We start from the raw sequence: 21,565 nt of genomic DNA, 5'->3' as shown, positions 1-21,565 counted from the left end.
AACCTGTTTTGCCATTAAAGTTTTGATTGGATTCCGAAAAGTTGAAGTTAGCAAAACATCTCAACTGGGAGTTATAACAGCAAACCAGTTAAACAAACAAGGAATTAAAGAGTTTCAATTGGATGCGGAAAAGTAGTTATTAACATCATTGTAACTGGTTGTTGCAGCAGCAAAGCAGTTAAACAAACAAGTTTTGTAAAAGGTACCTGTTGTGGCATTGGAGTTTCTCTTGGATCCTGAAAAGTTGAGTAGCCAGTAACGTGATTAGAGCAACCGGTTGCAGCAGCAAAGCAATTAAACAAACAAGTTTTGCAAAAGGAACCTGTTGTGTGCTACCTCTTGAGCACTGCGTTGGTTTTCCCTTGAAGAGGAAAGGGTGATGCAGCAAAGTAGCGTAAGTATTTCCCTCAGTTTTTGAGAACCAAGGTATCAATCCAGTAGGAGGCTACGCGCGAGTCCCTCGCACCTACACAAAACAAATAAATCCTCGCAACCAACGCGATAAGGGGTTGTCAATCCCTACACGGCCACTTACGAGAGTGAGATCTGATAGATATGATAGGATAATATTTTTGGTATTTTTATGATAAGATGCAAAGTAAAATAAAAGCAAAGTAAAAGGCAAAGGAAACAACTGAGTGTTGGAAGATTAATATGATGAAGATAGACCCGGGGGCCATAGGTTTCACTAGTGGCTTCTCTCAAGAGCATAAATATTTTACGGTGGGTGAACGAATTACTGTTGAGCAATTGACAGAATTGAGCATAGTTATGAGAATATCTAGGTATGATCATGTATATAGGCATCATGTCCGAGACAAGTAGACCAACTCCTACCTGCATCTACTACTATTACTCCACTCATTGACCGCTATCCAGCATGCATCTAGAGTATTAAGTTCATAAAAATAGAGTAATGCCTTAAGCAAGATGACATGATGTAGAGGGATAAATTCATGCAATATGATAAAAACCCCATCTTGGTATCCTCGATGGCAACAATACAATACGTGCCTTGCTGCCCCTACTGTCACTGGGAAAGGACACCGCAAGATTGAACCCAAAGCTAAGCACTTCTCCCAATGCAAGAAAGATCAATCTAGTAGGCCAAACCAAAATGATAATTCGAAGAGACTTGCAAAGATAACCAATCATACATAAAAGAATTCAGAGAAGATTCAAATATTGTTCATAGATAATCTTGATCATAAACCCACAATTCATCGGTCTCAACAAACACACCGCAAAAAGAAGATTACATCGAATAGATCTCCACGAGAGAGGGGGAGAACATTGTATTGAGATCCAAAAAGAGAGAAGAAGCCATCTAGCTACTAACTATGGACCCGAAGGTCTGAGGTAAACTACTCACACTTCATCGAAGAGGCTATGGTGTTGATGTAGAAGCCCTCCATGATGGGTGCCCCCTCCGGCGGAGCTCCGGAACAGGCCCCAAGATGGGATCTCGTGGGTACAGAAGGTTGCGGCGGTGGAATTAGGCTTTTGGCTCCGTATCTGATCGTTTGGGGGTACGTAGATATATAGGAGGAAGGAGTACGTAGGTGGAGCAACAGGGGGCCCACGAGGGCGGAGGGCGCACCCTGGGGGGGTAGGCACGCCCCCCTACCTCATGGCCTCTTCCTTTGTTTCTTGACGTAGGGTCTAAGTCTCCCGGATCATATTCTTCCTAAAAATCACGTTCCCGAAGGTTTCATTCCGTTTGGACTCCGTTTGATATTCCTTTTCTGCGAAACTCTGAAATAGGCAAAAAACAACAATTCTGGGCTGGGCCTCCCGTTAATAGGTTAGTCCCAAAAATAATATAAAAGTGAATAATAAAGCCCAATAATGTCCAAAACAGTAGATAATATAGCATGGAGTAATCAAAAATTATAGATACGTTGGAGACGTATCAAGCATCCCCAAGCTTAATTCCTGCTCGTCCTCGAGTAGGTAAATGATAAAAACAGAATTTTTGATGCGGAGTGCTACTTGGCATAATTTCAATGTAATTCTTCTTAATTGTGGTATGAATATTCAGATCCGAAAGATTCAAGACAAAAGTTTAATATTGACATAAAAATAATAATACTTCAAGCATACTAACAAAGCAATTATGTCTTCTCAAAATAACATGGCAAAAGAAAGTTATCCCTACAAAATCATATAGTCTGGCTATGCTCTATCTTCACCACACAAAGTATTTAAATCATGCACAACCCCGATGACAAGCCAAGCAATTGTTTCATACTTTTGACATTCTCAAACTTTTTCAATCTTCACGCAATACATGAGCGTGAGCCATGGACATAGCACTATATGTGGAATAGAATGGTGGTTGTGGAGAAGACAAAAAGGGAGAAGATAGTCTCACATCAACTAGGCGTATCAACGGGCTATGGAGATGCCCATTAATAGATATCAATGTGAGTGAGTAGGGATTGCCATGCAACGGATGCACTAGAGCTATGAGTATATGAAAGCTCAACAAAAGAAACTAAGTGGGTGTGCATCCAACTCACTTGCTCACGAAGACCTAGGGCATTTTGAGGAAGCCCATCATTGGAATATACAAGCCAAGCTCTATAATAAAAAATTCCCACTAGTATATGAAAGTGACAAAATGAGAGACTCTCTATCATGAAGATCATGGTGCTACTTTGAAGCACAAGTGTGGTAAAAGGATAGTAATATTGTCCCTTCTCTCTTTTTCTCTCATTTTTTTATTTGGGCCTTTTTTTGGCCTCTTTTTTTTTGTCCGGAGTCTCATCCCGACTTGTGGGGGAATCATAGTCTCCATCATCCTTCTCCTCACTTGGGACAATGCTCTAAAAAATGAAGATCATCACACTTTTATTTTCTTACAACTCAACAATTACAACTCGAAACTTAGAACAAAATATGACTCTATATGAATGCCTCCAGTGGTGTACCGGGATATGCAATGAATCAAGAGTGACATGTATGAAAGAATTATGAACGGTGGCTTTGCCACAAATACGATGTCAACTACATGATCATGCAAAGCAATATGACAATGATGGAGCGTGTCATAATAAACGGAACGGTGGTAAGTTGCATGGCAATATATCTCGGAATGGCTATGGAAATGCCATGATAGGTAGGTATGGTGGCTGTTTTGAGGAAGGTTTATGGTGAGTGTATGATACCGGCGAAAAGTGCGCGGTATTAGAGAGGCTAGCAATGGTGGAAGGAAGAAGGGTGCGTATAATCCATGGACTCAACATTAGTCATAAAGAACTCATATACTTATTGCAAAATCTACAAGTTATCAAAGCAAAGTATTACGTGCATGCTCCTAGGGGGGTAGATTGGTAGGAAAAGACCATCGCTCGTCCCCGACCGCCACTCATAAGGAAGACAATCAATAAATAAATCATGCTCCGACTTCATCACATAACGGTTCACCATACGTGCATGCTACGGGAATCACAAACTTTAACACAAGTATCTCTCAAATTCACAACTACTCAACTAGCATGACTCTAATATCACCATCTTTATATCTCAAAACAATTATCTAGCATCAAACTTCTCATAGTATTCAACACACTCATAAGAATTCTTACAAATCTTGTATGCTTAGCATATTAGGATTATTTAAGCAAATTACCATGCTATTTAAGACTCTCAAGATAATCTAAGTGAAGCATGAGATATCAATAGTTTCTATAAAACAAATCCACCACCGTGCTCTAAAAGATATAAGTGAAGTACTAGAGCAAAACTATATAGCTCAAAAGATATAAGCGAAGCACATAGAGTATTCTAACAAATTCCAAATCATGTATGGCTCTCTCAAATGGTGTGTACAGCAAGGATGATTGTGGTAAACTAAAAAGCAAAGACTCAAATCATACAAGACGCTCCAAGCAAAACACATATCATGTGGTGAATAAAAATATAGTTCCAAGTAAAGTTACCGATGGAAGTAGACGAAAGAGGGGATGCCTTACGGGGGATCCCCAAGCTTTGGCTTTTTGGCGTCCTTAGATTATCTTGGGGGTGCCATGGGCATCCCCAAGCTTAGGCTCTTGCCACTCCTTGTTCCATAATCCATCTAATCTTTCACCCAAAACTTGAAAACTTCACAACACAAAACTTAACAGAAAATCTCGTGAGCTCCGTTAGCGAAAGAAAACAAAAGACCACTTCAAGGTACTGTAATGAACTCATTCTTTATTTATATTGGTGTTAAACCTACTGTATTCCAACTTCTCTATGGTTTATAAACTATTTTACTAGCCATAGATTCATCAAAATAAGCAAACAACACACGAAAAACAGAATCTGTCAAAAACAGAACAGTCTGTAGTAATCTGTAACTAACGCAAACTTATGGAACTCCAAAAAATCAGCCAAAATAGGAAGACCTAGACAATTTGTTTATTGATAGCAGCAATTGGAATCAGTATTTTATCACGTTCTGGTGATTTTTAACAATTGTTTTCTTGAACAGAAAGTTTCTGGAAATTTCTGCAAGATCAAATAACTATCATCCAAGAAGATCCTATAGGTTTAACTTGGCACAAACACTAATTAAAACATAAAAACGCATCTAACCAGAGGCTAGAACAAATATTTATTCCTAAACAGAAGCAAAAAGCAAAAAAACTAAAAATAAAATTGGGTTGCCTCCCAACAAGCGCTATCGTTTAACGCCCCTAGCTAGGCATAAAAGCAAGGATAGATCTAGGTATTGCCATCTTTAGTAGGAAATTCTTCAATAAGACATCTATCACCCTTTAGAGTTTATTTCTTTTTATTAATTATCAAGCTTCTAGGAACAAGATCGAAAACTTCATTTGTAGCAAATGGTTCCTTAATGATAGCAAAAAGATTGGGATGGATACTTATAGATTTAAGATCCGCAATTTCCTTACTAGAGGATTCACCCTTATTTTTAGGAACATACATAAGCTTGGCAATTTTAGTTGGAGGACTTGGAGTATTCTTTACGGAAGAAAAAGCGGTTCCCAAGTTGGTAATGATACCCTCAAGTTTATCGATTCTAGTGGAATCTTGATTTATTCTCTCATTAACTATGGGTTCCTTCTCCTTAATATTTTTCAAAGTGACTCCTACCTTAGATCCATATTGGGTAATTTCGTTGTGGATCTTTTTATCAAGATTTTCAATTAACTCTACGGTAGCAACTTTGTTTTCAATAATTTCAAGTCTTTGCATTACATGCTCCAAAGTTAACATAGTTCCATTAACCAAGAGAGGTGGTTAGCCAAATAAATCTATCATAGCATTATAAGAGTCAAAAGTATGGCTACCCAAGAAATTCCCTCCGGTAATGGTATCAAGAATATATCTATACCAAGGATTAGCGCCTACATAAAAATTGCGGAGAAGAACGGAAGTAGATTGCTTCCTGGTACATCTATTTTGAGCATTGCAAATTCTATACCAAGCATCTTTTAGATTTTTTCCCTCCCTTTGTTTAAAATTGAGAACTTCATTTTCGGGAGACAACAGAGAAGATAAAGGACTAGCCATGACGACAAGGCAAGCAAAAGAAAAATAGGTGAACGAAAAAGAGGGGGCGAATAAAACGGCAAGGGTGAAGTGGGGGAGAGGAAAACGAGAGGCAAATGGCAAATAATGTAATGCGGGAGATAAGGGATTGTGATGGGTACTTGGTATGTTGACTTTTGCGTAGACCTCCCCAACAACGGCGCCAGAAATCCTTCTTGCTACCTCTTGAGCACTGCGTTGGTTTTCCCTTGAAGAGGAAAGGGTGATGCAGCAAAGTAGCGTAAGTATTTCCCTTAGTTTTTGAGAACCAAGGTATCAATCCAGTAGGAGGCTACGCGCGAGTCCCTCGCACCTACACAAAATAAATAAATCCTCGCAACCAACGCGATAAGGGTTTGTCAATCCCTACACGGCCACTTACGAGAGTGAGATCTGATAGATATGATAGGATAATATTTTTGGTATTTTTATGATAAGATGCAAAGTAAAATAAAAGCAAAGTAAAAGGCAAAGGAAACAACTAAGTGTTGGAAAATTAATATGATGAAGATAGACCCGGGGGCCATAGGTTTCACTAGTGGCTTCTCTCAAGAGCATAAGTATTTTACGGTGGGTGAACGAATTAATTTTGAGCAATTGACAGAATTGAGCATAGTTATGAGAATATCTAGGTATGATCATGTATATAGGCATCACGTCCGAGACAAGTAGACCGACTCCTGCCTGCATCTACTACTATTACTCCACTCATCGACCGCTATCCAGCATGCATCTAGAGTATTAAGTTCATAAAAACAGAGTAACGCCTTAACAAGATGACATGATGTAGAGGGATAAATTCATGCAATATGATAAAAACTCCATCTTGTTATCCTCGATGGCAACAATACAATACGTGCCTTGCTACCCCTACTGTCACTGGGAAAGGACACCGCAAGATTGAACCCAAAGCTAAGCACTTCTCCCATTGCAAGAAAGATCAATCTAGTAGGACAAACCAAACTGATAATTCGAAGAGACTTGCAAAGATAACCAATCATACATAAAAGAATTCAGAGAAGATTCAAATATTGTTCATAGATAATCTTGATCATAAACCCACAATTCATCGGTCTCAACAAACACACCGCAAAAAGAAGATTACATTGAATAGATCTCCACGAGAGAGGGGGAGAACATTGTATTGAGATCCAAAAAGAGAGAAGAAGCCATCTAGCTACTAACTATGGACCCGAAGGTCTGAGGTAAACTACTCACACTTCATCGGAGAGGCTACGGTGTTGATGTAGAAGCCCTCCGTGATGGGTGCCCCCTCCGGCAGAGCTCCGGAATAGGCCCCAAGATGGGATCTCATGGGTACAGAAGGTTGCGGCGGTGGAATTAGGTTTTTGGCTCCGTATTTGATCGTTTGGGGGCACGTAGGTATATATATAGGAGGAAGGAGTACGTCGGTGGAGCAACAGGGGGGCCACGAGGGTGGAGGGCGCGCCCTGGGGGGTAGGTGTGACGCCCGGATAATTAGACTGCAGTAATTCCCTGCTAATGATGCCCTGTCACCTCGGTTACTGTTGATAATCTCGCGTTAGTTCAAAACCGGTTCGAATTCAAATTCAAAATTAAGAAAACAATAAAAGTTTTCAAATGTCAAAACTAAAATGTTCGGAGTGAACCAAATAAATCATAAGCAATTATGGTGGAGGACCCATATCTAAATAAAATATTTAAATACACAATAGTAGATAAAACAGCGACAAAATAATTATTTAAATGCTTTTAAATACTAAGCAAATATTAAACTAGTTCATTTGGTCACCAAGCTTGTTGAGGTAGTGGCATATGTTATTATGCTAATTTAGGAGTAGGGGTTATATTTTTGTAGAACTATTTGCTAACAAAAAGGAAACACAAAAGAAGAATAAATGAAAACTAACAAAAAAATAAAAAGGAGACAAAGACTTCCCCCTCCCCCACTGGACCTCTTGGCCCAACTGGGCCATGGCCCAGCCAGGCCGGCCCACGCCTCTGGCCTACATAGGCCTTCCCCACTCCCCCTAACCCTAACTGATCGCCCCACTTCCCCACTCCCTCGATCCACCTCTACCCTCCTCTGCCTCCCTCCCCGATCCAGATCGGGAACGAGGCCGCTCGCCGCCGCCGCCAGTCGGTGCTGTCCGGATCCCGTCGCCGGAACCACGGCGCCACTCCCCATCATCGTCGTCGCTGCCTCCTCATCCCCACCGATGAGCTCCGTCGCCGGATCGACCGGGTCGACCCCGACGCCGGCATCCCCCCGAAGCGCCGTCCTCCGCCGCCCCCATCACCGGCGACACTACCGCCACCTCCCCGAGCCCACTGCCTTCCCCCTGCAGCTCCCCTGTGAGGAACCCCCCTCGTCGTGAGCTCCCGCGCCCCGATTTCCTTTTCTCCTCTCCCGACGCCGTGCGCACTCACCCGCAAGACCCCGCGCGCCCGCCTGCCTGCGCGCGGCCGCCTCTCCCCCAGTCACGGCCTCGCTCACCCTGGCTGGCGCCCGCCGCCCTGTGCCCGCCACAGGCCCGAGCTCCATCACCGCCCCGCTCACTGACGCCGCCGCCACAACCCACCACCGGCTCCCCCACGGCCACCGTTTGACTCGCCCGGGAGCGCTCGTTCGAACGCCACCATCCACGCGAGCTCCCGTGGCCGGAGTCGGCCTGCCGGCGATTGCCGGAGCCGCCGGATTAGCGCCGGTGGTTACGCTGACGTGGCACCATTAGATTAGGTTAATCACGCGCTTAATTAGCTCCCCTTTGTATGATAGTGGGACCCGTTGTTTAATTAGAACCATTTAATTAAAGGAAATAAACTGTTAGTTTTAAGCTGAGTCACTGACTACTGGGTCCCACTGGACCCAATTGACTAGTCAACTCTGCTGACTGGGGACTCCCAGTCAGTGACAGGTGGGACCGCCTGGGCCCCTTTGACTTTGTTGACCAGTCAACTGGTCAAAAGTTGACTGGGCTGACTTGGCCCCTGGCCCCACATGTCTGTCTTAGTAGCACATATGTGGGTACACTTCTGTGTACCCGTAGTAATTTCCCTTTTATTTTCGATTTAATTTAAATTTAGAAAATGAATAAAACTTTGAAAATTAATATAAAATAATCCGTAGCTCGGATGAAAAAACTTTGTACATGAAAGTTGCTCAGAACGACGAGACGAATCCGGATACGCAGCCTGTTCGTCCGCCGCACATCCCTAGCATAGCAAACACGCAACTTTCCCCCTCCGGTTCATCTGTCCGAAAACACGAAACACCGGGAATACTTTCCCGGATGTTTCCCCCCTTCGCCGGTACCACCTCCTACCGCGTTAGGGCACACCTAGCACCACGCATTGTCATGTCTTCCATCGTCATGCTTATGTTTGCATTATATTTATTGTTTCTTCCCCCTCTTCTCTCGTTAGACACCGAGACCGACGCCACTGCTACCCAGTACGACTACGGTGTTGACGACCCCTCCTTCTTGCCAGAGCAACCAGGCAAGCCCCCCCCCTTGATCACCAGATATCGCCTATTCTTCTCGATACTTCTTGCATTAGAGTAGTGTAGCATGTTACTACTTTCGGTTAATCCTATTCTGCTGCATAACCTGTCATTGTTGCTACAGTTGTTACCCTTACCTGCTATCCTACTGCTTAGTATAGGATGCTAGTGTTCCATCAGTGGCCCTACACTCTTGTCCGTCTGCCATGCTGTACTACTGGGCCGTGATCACTAGGGAGGTGATCACGGGTATATACTATATACTTTATATACATGACACATGTGGTGACTAAAGTCGGGTCAGCTCGTTGAGTACCCGCAAGTGATTCTGATGAGGGGGCTGAAAGAACAGGTGGCTCCATCCCGGTAGAGGTGGGCCTGGGTTCCTGACGGCCCCCGACTGTTACTTTGTGGCGGAGCGACAGGGCAGGTTGAGACCACCTAGGAGAGAGGTGGGCCTGGCCCTGGTCGGCGTTCACGGATACTTAACACGCTTAACGAGATCTTGGTATTTGATCTGAGTCTGGCCATTTGGTCTATACGCACTAACCAACTACGCGGGAACAGTTATGGGCACTCGGCGTCGTGGTATCAGCCGAAGCTCTTTTTGACGTCAGCGACGGAGCGGCGCGCGCCGGATTGGACTGGAACGCCTGCTAGGCTAGGTCTGCTTCCGACCGCCCTCGCTACGTGCAGGTGTGCAATGGGCGATGGGCCCAGACCCCTGCGCCATAGGATTTAGACCGGCGTGCTGACCTCTCTGTTGAGCCTAGGTGGGGCTGCGACGTGTTGATCTTCCGAGGCCGGGCATGACCCAGGAAAGTGTGTCTGGCCAAATGGGATCGAGCGTGTTGGGTTATGTGGTGCACCCCTGCAGGGAAGTTTATCTATTCGGATAGCCGTGTCCCTCGGTAAAAGGACGACCCGGAGTTGTACCTTGACCTTATGACAACTAGAACCGGATACTTAATAAAACACACCCTTCCAAGTGCCAGATATAACCCGGTGATCGCACTCTAACAGGGCGACGAGGAGGGGATCGCCGGGTAGGATTATGCTATGCGATGCTACTTGGAGGATTTCAATCTACTCTCTTCTACATGCTGCAAGATGGAGGCTGCCTGAAGCATAGTCTTTGACAGGATTAGCTATCCCCCTCTTATTCTGGCATTCTGCAGTTCAGTCCACCGATATGGCCCTTTACACATATACCCATGCATATGTAGTGTAGTTCCTTGCTTGCGAGTACTTTGGATGAGTACTCACGGTTGCTTTCCTCCCTCTTTTCCCCCTTTCCATTCTACCTGGTTATCGCAATCAGATGCTGGAGTCGAGTAGCTAGAGATCCCGAGGATGATTCTACATGGAGTTCGGCTTCGAGGAGTAGTTAGGAGGTCCCAGGCACGAGGCCTTGCCTTTTCGATCGTTGCTACTTTTGTGCTAGCCTTCTTAAGGCAAACTTGTTTAACTTATGTCTGTACTCAGATATTGTTGCTTCCGCTGACTCGTCTATGATCGAGCACTTGTATTCGAGCCCTCGAGGCCCCTGTCTTGTATTATGATGCTTGTATGACTTATTTATGTTGTAGAGTTGTGTTGTGATATCTTCCCGTGAGTCCCTGATCTTGATCGTACACATTTGCGTGCATGATTAGTGTACGATTGAATCGGGGACGTCACAGTAGGCGCGCCCCCTACCTCATGGCCTCCTCCTTTGTTTCTTGACGTAGGGTCCAAGTCTCCCGGATCATATTCTTCCTAAAAATCACGTTCCCGAAGGTTTCATTCCGTTTGGACTCCGTTTGATATTCCTTTTCTGCGAAACTCTGAAATAGGCAAAAAACAGCAATTCTGGGATGGGCCTCCGGTTATTAGGTTAGTCCCAAAAATAATATAAAAGTGAATAATAAAGCCCAATAATGTCCAAAACAGTAGATAATATAGCATGGAGCAATAAAAAATTATAGAGACGTTGGAGACGTATCATTGTGGCGTTGGAGTTTCTCTTGGATCCTGAAAAGATGAGTAGTCAGTAACTTGATTGGAGCAACAAGTTACAGCAGCAAACCTGTTACACAAATATATTTTTGAAAATGTACCTGCTATGCAATTCAAATTCCAATTCGATCCTGAAAACTTGAAGTTGGAAAGATGATTACAGCAACAAGTTACAGCAGCAAACCAGGTAAACAAGGAAGTTTCTGAAAACATACCTGTTGTGCCAACGGAGTTTCAGTTGGATCCTACAAACTTGAATGTTAGCAATCAATAAATAAAGTTTTGCAAGAGCCATAAGAAACTAACATCAAACTAGTAAAACTAACCGGTTTTGGCAACGTATTTAATTACACATGAACTAGTAAAACTAACAAGTTCTTGGCAACGTATTAAAGTAACAAGTCGATACCGTTTACCAGCAACACAGACATCTGTAAATTTCTTTGATCTAAGCAAAATGATTCCAACACATATATAAGTTAAAAAGACGGTGTCCCTCATATAAACCTGACAGTTGTCTATCTATGAACATGCAAACATTACTAGTGCTACAAGTGATAACAACAAACCATTTAAACAAACAGGGTATCAGAACGTAAATTACACGTGAATTCTGCTGCACCCTAGAAGTACATATGACCAGCTATCTACGTGCTTAAGTAGCTATTTAAGTTCAGGCAAACAGGTAATTCTTAATAGTAGGTATCAAACACATAGATAGGCGCAGTCTATAATAGGATTAACAGGCTATGTCATTATGTAATCAGTAGCAAACTAAATTTAGCCAAGCAACGTAATTGAACAATTTTGCAATAAGTGGCTAACTAAAATTCCGAGAAGCAGATAACTAAACTTACGCTAGCTCTTTGTACAGGCACACTGCAACTTCTTTTTCGCTTACAAGGTTCTACGAAGGAGTCCATGGCATCAATTGCTTGGATATGCAGTCCCAATACTTCTTTTTTCCCACGCTGCATTGGTAAGTCGAATGGTTAATCTGGTAAGATGGTGCGTCCTTGATATGTTATATGAGGACGTGTAGTCAGACTAGTTGTAGCCACACACATCACACTGGTTTTTACTGTATATTTCATGCGATTACATTTGGCATATCGAGATCTAAGCAATCTACAATAGGATGAAAAGACTGGCATCCTTCACATTATTGGCGAACTTAGTTCATAGAAAACAAGCAATTCAACCATTCTATGGGTAAATCAAAAGCGCCACTAGAATATTTTTCACTACCCCAATCATACACACAAAAAGGGGCGACGCCACCATAGGGGCTGGTATGGGCGGCCGCCTCGGGTGGCTGGAAAGTGTGCACCTAGTTTGATTCGTCCAGGTTGGCCGAGGCTAGTTTTGTTCGGCCCAACGCACAAGCAGGCAATGTAAAAAATGAAGAAAAATGTTTCAATTTGGATGGGCCAATAACGTAAGTGCAAGGCAGGCCCTATAGCAGGCTCGCGGCCCAAACGAGCGCCTCCCATATCGATCAACAGTGGGGAAAATCCCAATTCGTTCGCTCCAGCCTCCAGTCTGGTTCGCTCCTAACCTAGCCACCGATGGACAGACCGACACAGCACTTCCTCGCGCCCTCGTTGGAGGGCGGTTGCCGTGCTTCAATCGAACGGAAGGACAAGAAGATGAAGATCCAACCCTGGGTGTAGCCTGCGTGGGAGGTAGCAGCGGCAGCACGGGCATGGCATCGAGCTTGCGCAAACGGACAGTCGCAGCTTGCAAGAGTAGCATGCACAACGAGCAGGTACATCACATCCCTGATTATATCTAATTCAACTGTTCAATTTTTGGCCAATAGTTAAAGCTGACGGTGTTGTAAAACTGCTTGTATGTAGGGAATCTATGAGAAAATGAAACCAAATTCTGCTTATTTTATAACTCCCCCAATCAATACTGAACTGACTGAATCTGATGTATCTAATCAAGTTTCCGGTGCAAACATACAAGCTCATGTTGTTCTTGAGCCTGAAGTGTCTAATGAACAGACTGCTAATGAAGGATTTGATGCAAACATTTTACATGCTCCTGGTGATGAACATATAGTGTCTAATTAGGATCTAATGCAAGCATTTTGCAAGCTCCCATTGAAGGATTTAGTGTCTAATGATGATCTGCTATGTTTTGAGAGACATAGAGATTTGCAGGCATTGATGACAAGCAAATTATAGTACATTTTCATGGCTTGAGGAAACATCGAGGCCATCTACCAGAAAGTCCCCGTATCATGACAACGTAGCATAAATACTTTTCTAATCTGTTGTTTGAAACTATTGGCATACTTGTGCAGGATAGATATATTGATATGCAGTTTGCGCACTGGTTATAGGTGCAATTACACTTCGATATTTTCAGCCAGAGAACGAATAATTCAAGCAGGTACAGACCATGTTAGTAGTCCTTGTACACCATGTTGCATTATGTGTTTTTTAGTGCTTGCATCATTTAGTGTTTTATAATCTGAACTACTTTGGATCATTAGCTGCTTTTCAAAGTGCATGTAGCTTCTCATTTCTCAAGTTATGTTGATTTCCGGAGTGCAAGTGCCTTCGTATTTTTTAAGTTAAATGTTCGCCCCTAGTAACTTGAATTCGTGGACCCGCCACTGCACACAAATCATACATGCATGCCAGTACAAATTAAATGAAATGCACGGACTTACGCTAGCTCGTTGTACAGGCTCACTGCAGCTCTGCTTGCGCTTGGGATGTTCCATGTACAAGTCCATGTTACCACTTGCTTGGATGTGCAGGCCTTGTGCTCCTTGCATCCCCCTCTGCATTTTTGACACGGCGAATGGTTGATCAAATAAGAGGAATCGACCTTGCTGTTGTACCGGAGGACAGATACTTACAAGGTTATATGGGTGTGCAGGATGTGTACCAGATCCCGTAGCGCCGTCATGCTTCGGTAAAAAATGGTTTTGCTTGTTTCAGATGATATCTCCATAAGAAATAAGAGTTAAAGTCAGAGTTGCATAGGCGTGTAAGCTAAGAGAGTAGTGATAGGATATCCAAACATCGTCGGAACAGTGCACAAGGGAGTGATGTGTGGATACCTAGTTCGGGTCGGCGTTTGGGCATGCTCGCCTAGCTAGAGTGCGGGTCACTTCAGAGCCATTGAGGGTGATGCGCTGGCGTTGGCTGGCCGCGCACGGATGCAGATCTTGTGTGGCAGCGGAGCGCTACGGTGCGGTGGACGAGACCGTTGGTGAAGCCCCAACGGCCTCGGGGGCGGAGGTGCGATGATGTGCTCGGTGAAGTAGCCCCGATGAGGTGGGAGACGGCGTCGGTGAAGCTCACCTGATGCGGTGGAAGTCAGTGTCTGTGAGGCACGTCGGATGCGGCGGCCGACATTGTCGGTGGACCACCCGGTGCGGTGGACGAGGGCATAGATGAGGTAGCTCTGGTGCGGTGGTGAAGCGCGACCGTCGTCTTCGTCGTCGTCGTCCGGCACAGAGGTGGTGAAAGAGACGAGACGAGGGGAGATTCGAACTTTGCTTGGGTTGGCAGCGAATTGGGGATTTGAGCAATCTGGGCGCGGAAGGGGGCGATGGAGAAGGGAGATTTTGCAGGGCTGGAATTGGGGCCGCCAGATATTTCAATCCGAAACATGGAAGCGCGAACTTATTTTGTCGTCGTCGTTTTTTATGGGGGAGGGGGAGGGAGGGGGGTGGGTGGGACGCAGCTTCGGTGCCTTAAAGGCACCTGCCTTTGGGTCACTGACATGTGGGCCAGCCACCTGTTGGGCCCACATGTCATTGACACAAAGGTAGGTGCCTTAAGGCACCGAAGCATCGTCCGGGTGGGTGGCTGGGTGCTAAGCCACCGTACGACACACGCGACCACCACGACACAACCCTGGTCTGCCTGGTGCGCCTACATTTGGGAGGAGATTTGAGAGATCAAACGAATCTTCTTTCATTTGCAAACGAATCTGTATGTATTACCATGCCCGTGTTTTCCTTGCAAATAATTAGTCATTCAAAACGAGATACTATAAATTAATTAATGAGGAGTTATTTAAAAAACGAAACGGTATCCACGCTAACGTGGATTAGAGTGTGTGTCACATAATTAGTTATTTGAATTAGAGTGTGTGTCACATAGCGATCTCCAATTCTAACGTGGATTTCGCATTTCACTGTATCCACGCTACTTTTTTAATACAGATTCATATGTATATGATGAACACCATGGTAGTGAGAAAACTTTTGGATGGATTCAAACATATGACCTACAAAAATAGCACAACAATCGAGTCCGTCAACTTTTCCAAACCTAGTATGGCACGAATTCGAAATAATTACCCATATGCATGGTCCTCGGTTCAAATCTTACAATGTACACCGAATTGAAACATCGATATTAAGTCTAGTCTATCTACATTCAAATGTTGTTTTTAGCCCCCCCCCCCCTCGGCACACACGCTACATACTTCCTGTATCGGTCAATCTTCCTCTCCTAACCACCTTAGGAAGCTATCGGTTTCCGACACACGTTCATTATTTCTCTCCATGTTTCGATCTCTAACTCTCTCAACTATACAACCCCCTTTTTCCACTCTATTACCAAATGTATTTACCTCACACACCCGCCATTGCACCCCATGCCGAGCTCTCTCTCTCTCTCTCCCTCCCACCCTCTCTCTTTAGATACATGCATTGCCTATCTAGCCCCCAACCTCTCGTGCGCACGCACGCACGTTGTCTATCTAGGTCACTCCCTCGAGACCATCTCACTCTTTCTTCCGCACGGCGGGCCACACTCGCTCAATCTCGCTCTCTTTATCTGAGCCTCGATTAACCTCGTTTTCTTTCACACACAAATGATATATCTCCCTGTTCAGGCCTCGATCGACACACTTTATACTCTCTCACGTAGATTGTCTATCTAGGTCAGTCCATCTAAGCCGCCCCCACTCTTTCGACCTCATGGCGGGCCACGCTCGCTCAATCTCTCTCTCTCTCCCTCCCACTCTCTCTGTCTCTCTTTGTATGTCTCGATTGACCTTGCTCTTTCTCGGACACAAACGATATATCTCCATGTTTGAGCCCAATTCGACATATTCATATTGTATACTCTCTCACGCACATTGTCTATCTAGATCACTCTCTCCAACCCGTATCACTCTTTCGATCGCACGATGACCCACACTCGCCCAATCTCTCTCCCTTTATATATGTAATCAAATGACCTTGCTTCCTCCCACGCGCAAAATATATCTACATGTCTGTGACTGGATCATCTCTCAAGCTCTATCTTACAACCCTCACCCTTCCCAAAAGCTCAATCGGAAAATATCTCTCCAGAGCATATATATCTTTTCAATGAACGCCGGACCACACTCACTTTGTCTCTCTATCTATATGTCTCTCGATTGACCTCGCTTTCTCACACCGTATCTTCCACACGTTGAAGCTACCTCTCCATCCCTCGCAAAGCCGGAGCTATTTACATTGCGAGGGGGACTCCAACCTTGGATTAATTTGTGTAGGCATTTGTCCGGTGGTAGATTATATTTTCGTAGCATTCGACCCAGAACTACTCCAAACACCGTTGCAACCCCCACACCTCCCCCAATTGATTTCCCTCTGGCTCGGTCATCGCTCTCTCGCACGTCCTTTCTCGCCTTCAACGTCGCACCATGGTATTATTGCAAAAAACTCTGATTATTACAAATAAGCTACAAAACTACACACCGATAGTCCACTTGGAATGGAACAAATTCGACCCACAAATTAAAGTGCCACAAACTACACGCCAAGGGGCCCACCTGTCATGAAACAAATTTGGACCCATATACAAATTAAAAAATAAAGGACGAGGATCGAACATGCGACCAGGACCTTCAAGCCGCACGTCAATAGGCAACATACGCAGAACAACAATGTTTGTTGTACCCCCCTTTCTTCATATAATGTTTTTATATTACCACAGCCTATTTAATGGATAACATGTAATATTATTTTTAGTACATTAGTGGGACCGGCTCGTTGGCACGTACTATTCGCCTTCACTTACTGGTGGGTTCCATGTGTGCTCTCTCTCTCTCTCCTCCCCTTCTGCGTTTAGACGCACGGGCAAACATGAAGAACTCGCGGGCGATGTTGCCGTTGACCATATCTGGACGCGTTCACAAGTTACGGCACCAGTTTCACGTACTAGTAGTACTAGTCAATGTGTACGTGCAATGCACGTTAATTTTGAAATATATTAAGTGCATGCGGATATTAAGTAGGATACTATTTGCGTGTTATTATGTGATTAGCACTATTTTTGGCATGAAATTAACTGCATGCTAAACATGTTGAGCGCTCGACATTGAAGCAGTCTAGGTCGTTGGATGAGAAGGAATACATGTGGCTTGATGACGTTTTATATTTAATTTGATACGGCTCTAGCAGAACATTCAATCGATCAAACCATAGATTTCATTCAGTCTGACTCCGACTTTACATTCATATGACGAACGATCTAAAATAAACGGAAATGATAAACGTTTGGATTTTAAGCATGGCAATCCGAACGTTTTTCATGGCAAATTTAGATTACGCGGCGGCGGGGGGGGGGGCGTCTTGCGGTGGGAAAGGGCTCCTCTGCCGTGCTCTGTGTGTCGTCGGGCCACTGACCGACGGCGACGGCGACGGCAGCGTCTTGCGCCGTTGTTGGCGTACTCTTGGACGTTGGTCCTAGCTTCAAGGAAGGCCACAATGTTCTGGACTTCGGTCTCCAGGAGCGAGTCAACTGGCGAGAGGAGGCGACTGGCGTTGGTGCAAGGAAGCAGTCGACGGCGGCCATCCATGCCGTTGAGGGGGGCACTAGCACCCGCGCGGGTGTCGGTGTGCACGGGCACCGGCACGGGTGTCGGTGTCAAAACCAGCGGATCTCGGGTAGGGGGTCCCGAACTGTGCGTCTAAGGTTGATGGTAACATGAGACAGGGGATACAATGTTTACCCAGGTTCGGGCCCTCTCTATGGAGGTAATACCCTACTTGTTGCTTGATTGATCTTGATGAATTTGAGTATTACAAGTTGATCTACCACGAGATTGCAATGGCTAAAACCCTAGAAGTCTAGCCTGTATGACTATGATTATGAGTCTTCGCCTCTACAGACCTAGCCCTCCGGTTTATATAGACACCGGAGGGATCTAGGGTTACATAAGGTCGGTTACAGAGAAAGGAATCTTCATATTCGGTCGCCAAGATTGCCTTCCACGCCAAGGAGAGTCCCATCCGGACACGGGTAGAGTCTTCGGTCTTTGTATCTTCACAGCCCATCAGTCCGGCCCATGGCCAACAGGCCGGACACCCAAGGACCCCTTAGTCCAGGACTCCCTCAGTAGCCCCCGAACTAGACTTCAATGACGAGGTGTCCGGCGCGCAGATTGTCTTTGGCATTGCAAGGCGGGTTCCTCCTTCGATGACTTCAAAATGATGTATTCGGCCTTCCATTTAATGTCGTACCCCTCGGCTTCTGTGTATCAACAACTTCAGCTTCCACGTGTCAAGCGAATGCGAGAGGTCAGGGTATTTTTGCAGATAACACCCCGGCCGAGCGAGGACGAGTGTCTATTTAAAGAGATTGGATCTCAGATCCATTCGGCACCACGCGGGAAAATCCTCAGAGATTTCTAGGAAAGGCCACTCCAACATGGCTAACCCTCCCAGCTCCTTCTCCCGTCCCAGCGGCCCAAAAAAAGGCGAGTGGGAGAGGTGCTCCGTATCCCATGGTCAGCTGGAGAAGCTGCAAATGCAGGGATTTTTTCCTCCTGCGGATTTGGTCCCTGTTCGAGCAGGATTGACCTTCTTCAATGGCGGGGCTCAGGCTGAAAATTTCCCCAATTCATCCGGGGGAACGAGTGTGCTTCGTCCCTTATCTGCTAAGAGGCGTCGGATTTCCAATTCATCCATTCCTCCGAGGGCTTCTGGAGTACTATGGCCTCCAACTGCACAACTTTACCCCAGCCTCCATCCTGCATATCGCGGGTTACGTCGCCCTTTGCGAGCTATTCCTGGGTTGTGAGGCCCATTTTGAATTGTGGAGAAAGTTATTCTGTCTCGTCCCGCGCAACCACGAGGGATCAATATTTGAAGTGGGCGGAGCCGAAATATGGCACATCGCCGAGACCAGATACCTATCCGGCACACCAAAGAAGGCATCCGAAGAGTGGCCGTCCGAATGGTTCTATATTGAGGACGTCGCACTTCCAGACCCAGTTCGGAGGGGTCTTCCTAAGTTCACAAGCGTTCCTTTGAAGAAACGCCACAGCTGGCACCCTCGGAGCCTCGAGGAGGAAGATAGTGGTGAAGTTCGTCAACTCATGAGCAAGATAAGGATGCTTGCTTAGTCCGGCTTATCAACAGTTGAAGTAATGGCGACTTCCATAGTACGGGGGGTTCAGCCACTCCAATACAGAGGGCTTCCCTGTGGCACTACAATGGAGAGGATGACGCCTCCCGCTGCGGCAGGAAGGGTCCGGACACCCCCGCCGCTCTGGCCAAAGTATTGGCCGAACTGTTCAAAGGGGAGGAAGAGGAATTTCTATGTATCAAGCGCAGAGATGGATTTTCCATGTACAGTCCTCCTAGCTGGGTAAGTCGCAACTCCTCTGCTCTACGCACTCCCCTCCCTGAGCTACTTTCAATGAATATTAATCCGCCCATTTATAACAGCACTAGAGAAAGATTTCCGAAGGGCTTCACAGCCCCACCCCGCAGCCCGAGGGCCACAATCGGGACCTTGACCCCAGATTCGAAGAGGATCCGGATATATTCGTGGTGCTCGAGGACGGGGTGTTTTACCAGGCGAGTTACGATGGCACAGAAGTGGCCATCATCGTCGATTATCCCGGTCTTCTCCCTGCTTCACACGTAAGTAATCAGGAGACATCTCATCCGAAAGAGTTCTCTCATTCTGCCTCACCCACCGCACCGTCCTGTGCTCAAAAGGGGAGGCGTACGGCGCGCCATGCTGCCCCAGGGGCATCTCCAAAGAGAGCGGTCCCCACGCCGGGCAAGCCTTCGAAGAGTAAGGCAAACGAAGATACGGACGAGCCTTCATCGAAGAGGTATGGATTTGCAAATATGTTCTTCAGCAGTCGCATCCAATTGTGACTTCTATGTTTGTCCTGTATCAGGAAAAGAGTGTGCCGGACTATGTCCGGGGGTCCGGCCGGTCATACTCCCCACAGCCGGGATCCGCATCCTGCCGTAAAGACGGGGGCTAATACGGGGGTGACGCTGGATTGTCCTCCAGCTGAGGATTCGGATGATGTATCTGTCACCAACTCGGAAGTGGAGAGCGCCATGAATCATCGGCGCCGAAGGGCCGTTTTACGAGACCCCAGCTTTTTAGAAGAGGCGTTTAATGCCTTCAGCTCGGCTGATGCATACATCCGAGCTGCTCGAGATGGGCTTAACAGAGCCACGAATCAACATTTAAAAGATGTGCAGGTAAGTTTACTTTGTCCAAATATGATAACCATATGCCGGTAGCCCCCGAGACTTTAAGCAGTTGGTACAAATGATTTAAGGATCGTTGTATAACCAGGTTCTTACGGAGAAGAACGACCTGCTAGCCCAAGAGCTAGAAAAGTGTCGGTCACGGCTAACTGTTGTTGCCGCCGAACTGGAAAAAACCAAGAAGGCGGCACCTGGTAATGTTTCCCTCCATCGAGAAAACATAACTGGATACCAGCAATGCTAACACTGTTGCTCAACTTATGGCAGGATCGTCAGATCGACTGAAGGAGCAACTGAAAGCCGCCCAAACGGAAGAACAAGAAGCTAAAAGACTACTGGCCGCGGGCGAACGTGTGCTGACATGAGTCACAGATGAGAAAACAAGCTGCAGGATGCCCAAACCTAGCTGGGCGAAGAACTGAAAGATGTACGGGCCCAGCTGGCTGATTCCGTGAAGGAAAATAAGAGGCTGCGAGGAGGCATATTCAGTATGTGGTCGAACTTACCTTCGAATAATTCAGAGATAAAAGGGACTGACAGAGTTATGTCTGCAGGTATGCTGACTGTTCGTCCTGAAGAGGAGATGTCCGGATTCTCGGGCGATTTGCTACAAGAGCTGTCGCACATGCACGAGCAGGCACGGCAGGCGATGCGAAGCGTTGCCAAGGCCTTGTGGCCATCTTCCTCCCCTCCAGGAAAGATGGAGGAGCTCATAGAGCTATTGAAGGGAGCGCGGTGGCGCTTTCGATTGTGGAAGATATCGGCCTGCCGGGAAGGTGCACGAGAAGCCTGGGCCATGGTGAAACATGGTACACCAAGCTTGATCCGAATCATATGGCTCAGGTCGGACCTCTAGGGTCAGATGGGAAAGAAGTTCCCGTTAATTGGTATATGACCAAGTAAAAGTAGCCGCCAAGTATTCCCAACAGGATTGTAAGTTAGACAGCCTGCCGACGGGATAGAGGAGGAAATTTTTGAGTCCAAGTGACTATGTACTTTCCTTCTAGCTGAATTGTAAAACGATTTTCATGGCATACCTTTTCGCTTCG

Source organism: Aegilops tauschii, chromosome 5 (assembly GCF_002575655.3).
Source record: "Aegilops tauschii subsp. strangulata cultivar AL8/78 chromosome 5, Aet v6.0, whole genome shotgun sequence".
Lineage (NCBI taxonomy): Eukaryota > Viridiplantae > Streptophyta > Magnoliopsida > Poales > Poaceae > Aegilops > Aegilops tauschii.
This window is presented reverse-complemented; position numbering follows the sequence as displayed.